Genomic DNA, 8,531 nt, shown 5'->3' with positions numbered 1-8,531 from the left:
ATATATATATATATATATATATGCTTTTATATAAAAAGTTAGCAAGCCTCCTGGTTCCCTCTGCATTACTCTTCCTAATCCCAGCTTGATGGCATGAAGTTTTATAAAAAGAAAGCAAGCCTCCTGGTTCCCTCTGCATTACTCTTCCTAATCCCAGCTTGATGGCATGAAGTTTTATTAAAGACTCAGGTCTAAATACTAAAGACTGATGAAGATGTGAAAAATGGGATGATTCTGCCTGAAGAAGTTCCAATTAAAGTTTTAAAACTTACAAAAAACTCATTGTGACTTCTTGTTCTCCACCCTGCTCATCACATGTTTAAACTTCTGGCTGAGAGAGATTTAGGCTGGATCTAACCAAGAACTTCTTGAAAAATGAGGTTGTTAAGAACTAATTGACTGGCAAAAGAAGTTATAACTGCTCTTTCCTGAATGTATCTTGATTTAAGTCACCTAGTACACATCAGGTTACATTAACAAGAACAGTCATTTCTTTCTTTTTTTTTTAAACAGTCTCTGGGAAATAATTTAGATGCTACAACATATCAACTACAAATTGGAGGGTATGATAATTCACAGAATTTCATTCTGTTAAAATCTGGAACCATGGTTTTTATATTCAGGGTTTTTTCTATCTCTTTCTCTTTCTCTCTCTCTCTCCAACATTTCTCAAACTCTAGTCCATAAGATTCCAATCCACCAGAGATATGAAGATTCTTAAAATGCAGATTTAACCCTAAGCTCCCTATGCAGAACCTCTCACATAAATCTGAATATCTGTGTTTGGAATAAAGTGCACAGTAACACAATGTATGAGGATTACTGCTCTAGAAATTGGAGTTACCCAGAAGAAAAAATACTGTATGACAACTTGGACTCCAAGTCCTGTCCTCTGAAGAGGGTGCAGCCCCAAGAGTTGCATCCTCCTCTTCTCAGCCAGTTCAGAGAACAGCCCTGGACCCAGCCTCTGAGACAGCTCAGGTGTTGTGATGTGGGGTAAAATGCCAGCTACCCTGCTGCACAGCTCTGACTATTGCAGCTCCTTTGGTACTACTGACTCTGGCTGGCCAGTGACATGATCAGTTGAAGATGACACTACGCAGTGGTGGCAGGATGAGCCAGGTGGATTTTTACAGTGCCCTCCAGTTCTGTAAATTCTACTGCTAAATTCATACTGCCCTGAAGGAGTAGCTTCTCCCACCTCTTATTTTAAATTACAGTCTATTCGCAGGTACTAGCCTCTATATTTGAACTCTTGCCTCATAGGGCAAATAGAAAGGAAAAATGAAGTATAAATAACATGGCAACCAGGCACATCAGAAAATTTTGAAGTTTTTCTTTCAAATAATTGAAAAACTATCTGCTATGGAGGCAATTTTGTAACTTAAAAACAACAACAAAAAAAGAGTGTATTGGGCCACAGAGTCTCTCTGTTGGCCACCTTGCTCCACCAGGGGGTAGAACTGACAAATGTGTCCAAAGATCACTTCAGAAAGGGACAGCACAGGGCTTTGGTAATGCATCATCTTGTTTGTTCCATGGATGAGTTTTGCATGGTCGAGTGAGAATAAAAGCAAATGTAGTTCATGTGATCAATGATATATTGTGGTGGGGAGACCCCTCCAGGAAGGGACACTTTCCATCTTCATTGTCATTATGCATTTCAGGCATATGTAGAACTAAGGGGTTGCATAGTCTGAACAACCTAGTATAACTGTGTATTCTCAATAATAAAGGGGGAAGCTGCCTTGTCATTTTGCTCTTAAAGACATGAACTACTACTGTTGACCAAGATTTTCCTCAAGGATTAAGTGTAGAGACAAAAAAAAAAAAAAAAAAAAAAAAAGAAAACATTTTAAGTGTTTGTACATCTTTTACCAACTTTCTATACTCACAATCTTTTTTAATCTCCCAAGGAAACCCCAGCACACCTGCATTTCACATAATAGCAGCTCTCACCCAGCAGGTACATTTAAAGAAAAGCATCTGTCAGGACACTAATAACGGTCCAGACAAGGAAGGGAGGAAATGCTGCGAGTACCACAGCAAATACTGTCTCTGGAAAATTTAAACTATGCTAGAGTGTGCCTGCTCTACGTCTGTTTGAGTTCTTGTTTCCTCCACTGGCAATCACTCCTGTCAATCTGTGAATTCTGTACAATGAACGAAAGAGAAAATTGCTTCATTTGTACACAGTCCCAGTTGGATGGTAAACCAACAGCATAGTGATATTACACTCAAGCTTAGATAACTCTTGCTTTAGCTTTGAGCTGAAAAGAAAACAGGTACTCTCCACATGAACATGGCAATATGATACCCTGGAGAAAGAGAAAATAGTGTGTGTGAGCGAGTAAAAGAGAGAGGAAGACAGAGACACAGAGATAAGGAGAGACAGAGGGAGGAAATTTTCTGGGAAAAAAGAAAAAAGAACATAGAGTCTCATTATTTATCTTCCACCATAAGTAAATGTCCTAGTTGCTGACAAAGTTCAAGAGTGTATGTCCAAAGAAACAGGAAAGGTGTAATTGCTATGAGGTTAGAGGCAAAGGAAACACCACAGAAAATTAAGTATGTTGCCATTTTGCCAACATACATATAATATCAATACTAGAACTTCTAATATGCATAGGAGACCACTAACTGCCCAGCAGAGTTAATCCTTCCCCTCTTTCATTGTAGCTGGACAAACTGCTGCTCAAAAGACTACATTTTCCCCAGCCTCCAGGGCAGCTAGAGGTGACCATAGACTAAATTCTTACCAATGTGTTGACCGAAATAACCAGCTCTGCAGAAATAATAATTAAGGTGGTTTATTTCTAAACAGAAATATGAGTGACCAAGCAAATATACTATACCAGGGACAGGACGTAGGAAGAGTCCTGTTATCAAGTGAGCCAAAATGGCCTGTTAATATTTGTGAGCATGGCACACCTCAGGCCTTCTGGAAGGAATTTTGGAAACAGGAAAAAGCAGTTAAACTTCTGTCCTCAAGTGGAACAATGAGGAAAGTGATGAATTTGTTTCCTGGTCTGTTCACTGCTGTGTTTTCCTAATATTCCTCACAAACTGGAATATAGACATACCTATGATCAATTTGGACCTTGCTGATGAGGCAGGATTATATGATGAGGGGAGAACAAACAGATGGAAGCACTCTGTCATTTTGAATGGCTATATGGAGCAAAACTAACCTGAACCAAGAAAATACTTCATTTGTTTATTTATTTATTTATTTATTTTTTTACTTATTTAGTATAAAAACACAGGTCACATTTTATTTTAAAAACTGAAATGTATTTGAGTATAGAAAATGAAGATGGTTTTGCAAATTTATCAAAGGGGTACCTCTGAGGAAATCAGCATATTACACTCTGAGAGATGAAATGTTACAACTTTTACATTAAAATTTTAAAATGAAATGGAATTTTGAAGGGAAATGGTTACCAGGTGATGCAGGGTAGGAGATCAAAGGTGAAGGTCCGCACATACTTAAAACAGAAATCCAAAAGGATGACTGCGTCATGAGCTCTCATTAGTGTTCTAATAGTGCTTCTCTTTCGGTAAACTTGAACGTTTTGGCAGACATTCTAGTCGTTTTTTCTGTAAAAAGATTTTTACGTGACTACTACTGCTGTTCCCATGATCATCTTTCAGCTTGTTTCTGGCATCCATTTCCCCTCCCTGTGCCACATCCTCCAACTCCTCCTCCTCGTGACCAGGATCTCCTCCTCCTCATGACCAGGATCCCAAGTGTACACCTTGTACCTTTTTAATTTTATTTTGCTATAGGATGCAAGCATTTGCTGGAGCGAGAGAGAGAAAGAAAGTGAGAAATAACACCCCCCTCCAGAGGGAAATGGCCACACCACAAATCCTTCTCCTCTATTCTCCTCTCAGGATTTTGGGCACACATGCACACAAACCCAGAATGTTTTTTAAGCTGCTGGGTCTGGGACTTTAACAGCATAGTTGATCATGTGGGATCCAGTGCCTGAACTACCATGCCACCTACTAGTCCAAAAAAAAAAAAAAATTCTATTTATTTCAGAGATTATGTTTTTGGGTCTCTTTGTAACTGTATCTTAGTTTTCACCCTATTATACTTCATAACATTTTGAAATTGAGGTCTCAGCATAGAACTAAAGAGCCCTCAGATGACAGTTGTTTGCTCTATTTACTATAAACTTTCCCAGATTTGTAGAAGTATCCACGTTTAAAGGCAATAATACAATAATAATTTCGTGAGAGTTCACACCAGACAATGTGACAAATTAGCAGAAAGAACATTATACTATCTATTTCCAAAAAAGTAAAAAATCATTCTAAATTTACCAAAAGTGGAATGGTCCTTGACAAATTACAACAATCACACTTGTGCTAATTACAAATGTGTTCGGCCACCAAAACTACAGGTAAAAGCATAGGTGCTATTATGGGTTAATTGTTACCTCCTAAATTCATATAGTGAAATCCTAAGATCCAGTACCTCAGTATATGGCTGGATTTTGAGATGGAGCCATTAAAGAGGTAATAATGGTTAAATGAGGTCATTAGAATGGGCCTGGTCCAATAAGATGGGTCCTTAAAAGAAGAGGAGATTAGGACACAGACAATACAACTATGTAAAGACAAACGAAGAAGATGGCCATTACAAGCTAAAGAAACAGGCACCAAAACTAAAAACAAAACCCCGACAACATCTTGATCTTGGACTTCTATCCTTTAGAACTGTGAGGACATAGATTTATGTTATTTTAGCCACCCAGTTTGTGGCAGTGTATTGTCGCAGCCCTGGCAGACTGCTATAGGGAGTAAATGCCAGGCTCTTTTCTTCTCAGTCAGAACTGAGGAGAGATTCTCACGGTTGGTTCTTTAACAATAAAGAAGAAAGAGAAGGAGAAGAAGGAGAAGAAGAAAAGGAGGAGGAAGAAGAAGATGAAGAAGAAGAAGAGAGGGACCAGCAGTTAGTGTAATGGCTATGTCGCTGAACTCCCATGTAGTCGACCGCAGTTCGCGTCCTGGAACAGGTGGCTTAAAACTCATGCCGGGCGCGTGTGCGTACGTGGCCAAGATCCCGAGAGGAGAACAGAGGAGAAAGGATTGAGGCGTGGCCATCCCCCCAGGGGGTGATTTCTCACTTTCTGTCTCTGTCTCACTCTATGGCGAGCGCATGCGCCCTATAGCAAAAACCTCTCCAAAAAAAAAGATAAGAGAAAGAAGAAAGGAAGAGATCAGAATCAAAGGAGAGAGAGGGATCAGGATGAGGAAGACAAGAAATAGAGAGAAAAGGAGAAGGAAGGGAGAGAGAAATGGAAAAAAGAAAGAGAGAGGGAAGGAGGGAGGAATCTGGTTAGTCCTATATAACTTCCATTCATTTAATTTCAGGGGATTTTACAAGAGAAGACTTGCTCATGTTTTGACTTGTATCTAAACTTTCAATGATGATTCTACCTTACTCCCCAAAATTCATTTGTATTCCCCCCAAAATACTTTTGAATTCATGCCTTATACCTTATCCAGAAGTGTACTCTAGAGGGCCAGGCCTACAGTGGTAAAACACAATGCTCTGTGAATCATAATCACATGGGAAGGTTGCCAGTATGAGTCGGGAGACCTTCCTGAGTACACCATGCCATGCATGTGTTGCCCATGATGTGGGGGTAGTTGAGACTGAGGGTGGATTGTGACATCAGAATCCTGACAGCAGTGCTCTCTCTCTCTCTCTTTCACTCACTCATGGAATAAATAAATAAACGTTCTAAATCTGGAAAGCAGAGCCCTGTGTTTTGTTTGTTTGTTTATTTGTTCATTTGTTTTAAAAATGAATTCAAGATAAAGACTGAAATGTGAAAGATAGAAAGCTAATAAAATAAAATGGAGAAAGTCATCTTTGCAGCCTGAATGGATAAAGACTTTTTGAACATTAAGTTAAGTCCTCAAATCACAATGTCAAAATTGAATGGATTTAACATCATCCAAATGAAGGATTGTAGTTCGACAAATAACACCCTAGGAAAAAGTCAGCAGGCTTTAAAACCAAAGAGATTAATATCTAGAATATACTCCCACAAAAAAAAAAAAGAAAAAGAAACAAAACAAAATGCCTACAAATCAGCAGTAATGCAATAATGGAAAAATGAGAAAAGGACATGAAACGGTAAAGTCCACCTACCTATCAAGTACATGAAGAAAAGCTAAACACCATTATCAACAAAATAACTGAAAGTTTAAACATCAGGTTCTTCTTCATCCATTAGAATTACAAACACGAAATAGTATGAAGTGTTGGAGAGGAGATGGGATCGAGAGAAACCATTTGGTATTATTGAAGGGACTATAAACTAGTCCAGTGGTTCTGGAAAGCAATCTAAAGATACTCAGGAAAATAAGTAGAAAGACGAGGTATACTTCAGCAATTGACTTCTGGGAATATCTCAAGGACACTAACCCCCAGAATCATCAGAGGACATGCACTTTGTTATTTCTGGCTGTATCATCTGTAGTAGAGAAGTTAGAAACAATAGCCATTGTTAGGGGAAATGATTAAATAAGAGGCACGCTATGAAAATAATATACAATTATTTAAATAGCAAACTGTACCTAGAGTAACACAAACAGATATAAGCAGTTTGTTGAATATTGAGAGCCTCATTGCACTATAAAAATATATACTTAAAATATATACTTAATGCTGAACATGATGTAATTCCAAAGTGCTTTTAAAATAAATATATTGTGGGGACCAGCAGTTAGCATAATGGCTATGTCGCTGGAAACGCATGTAGTCGACCGTGGTTCAAGTCCTGGACCTGGAGGCTTAAACTCACACTGGACGCATGTGCATGAGTGCCCAAGATCCCAAGAGGAGAATAGAGGAGAAGGGATTGCGGTGTGACCATCCCCCCGGGGGGTGATTTCTTGCTTTCTATCTATCTCTCTGTCTTTCAGGCAAGCGCATGCATCCTATAGCGAAAACCTCTCCAAAAAATAAATAAATAAATAAATACGTAAATTGTGGTAATTACATTCTGAAGAAGAGGACTGGGTGGGAAATAGAGATTAAGGGGGGAAGCAGAATGAGCTCTTGCATGTACTGATGAAGCTGTACTAAGAACCAAGGAGTATATTCATTTAGCTCAATTCTGTACTGAGATTTAAACATACACACACATACTCACAACTTTCCTAAACTCCTGAATTCCTTTTAAACCATTATTCTAATAAGTCATATCTGCAATGAGGATGCTGGAGTAACCATATAGACTTATTACATATTTTTGGTTACACTACCTCAGTGGTTCACAACAAGGGGCAATTTTGCCCCACCTCCAACTCCTAGGAAACATTTGGAAATGCCTGGAAGCTTTTTTTATTGAGGAGGGAGGGGTGATGGCTGGTAGGGGTGTCTGAGGCAGGGGTCAGAGGTGGCTGGGCAGGGAGGGGAGTGCTGATGGCATTGGGTGGGTAGGAGCCAGGGATGTTGCTAACCATACTATAGGGAACAGGGCAGTTCCCACAACAAGGAAGCAATCACCTCAAAATGCTAGTAACACTGGGAACCAGCAGTTAGTGTAATGGCTGTGTCGCTGGATTCCCACGTAGTTGAGCACGGTTCAAGTCCCAGACCCGGTGGCTTGGAACTCACGCCAGTCATGTGTACGTGCGTGCCCAGGATCCTGAGAGGAGAATGGAGGAGAAGGGATTGCAGCGTGACCATCCCCCCTGGGGGGTGATTTCTCGATTTCTGTCTCTGTGACTCTCTCTGTCTGTCTGGTGAGTGCACACGCCCTATAGCAAAAACTTCTCAAAAAAAAAAAAAAAAAGCTAGTAACACTGAGGTGGAGAACCTTCTACTATCTCCCTACATTACCCATGCAGGGCTTCTTTGATCTTTGGCAGGCTGCCCTTCAGAGCGACCAAGATGCTCTTTCCTTCCTGGTGGCCCTACTTCCTTGTCTCCTCCCACCTTCCTCTTCCAGTCTTGTTTGACTTCTGTTCATGTAATATTTTCTTGAGGTGTTAAGAAGAGGCCTTGCTCCCTGGATAATTCATTAATTTACTTACAATATCATAATGTTTTTAATTGCTGAGCTAGACATGAGTGGGATAAACTGATAGTAGGCCTTTAATAATTAAAGGGAAAAAAATGATAAACTGACTTTTACTTCTTTTCCTTTACTCTCATACAAGTTGCTCCTCCAAACATAAATTTTTTTAAATATGAAAGATTTCCAACTTAAGATTCACTAAGAGCCTCTATTAAATCTTCATAAATTTGATGAGAGAAGAAAAGCAGTGATAGCTTCCTGGGAGTACAACAGTTTAAAAAGAACAAACTTGTGTGGGGAAGTGGGGAGAGGACCAGGAAAATCCAAGTAGAGTTTGGGATGGAATCCGCAAAGGGACAAACTTAACCAAGTTGGACCGGTCGGGTATGGGGACTGAACTTCAGCAACTTGAACCCTCAACTGGAGCAAGAGAGAAGGAAGAGAGTGACTGACTTCTTAAGGAACTGCAACCTTCTCTGGAAC

General features: G+C 39.7%; 1 long non-coding RNA gene across 2 annotated transcripts in view; it reads right to left on the bottom strand.

Annotated features, from left to right (window-relative positions):
• Window positions 1–4,510, bottom strand: part of LOC102480880 (uncharacterized) — a 39,804-nt gene extending 35,294 nt beyond the window's left edge. Inside the window, exons 1-2 of one of the 2 annotated variants that reach the window (XR_333210.1) lie at window positions 4,487–4,510; window positions 3,445–3,600 (exon numbers count right to left, since the gene is read on the bottom strand). This is a non-coding gene — a long non-coding RNA (uncharacterized LOC102480880). The other variant, XR_333209.1, reaches the window with a different exon arrangement.
• Between the last annotated feature and the right edge of the window lie 4,021 nt (window positions 4,511–8,531).

Source organism: Tupaia chinensis, unplaced genomic scaffold, assembly GCF_000334495.1.
Source record: "Tupaia chinensis unplaced genomic scaffold, TupChi_1.0 Scaffold000018_1, whole genome shotgun sequence".
Classification (NCBI taxonomy): domain Eukaryota; kingdom Metazoa; phylum Chordata; class Mammalia; order Scandentia; family Tupaiidae; genus Tupaia; species Tupaia belangeri.
Note: the sequence above shows the minus strand (reverse complement) of the source record. Positions and strands in the feature narration are given on the sequence as shown.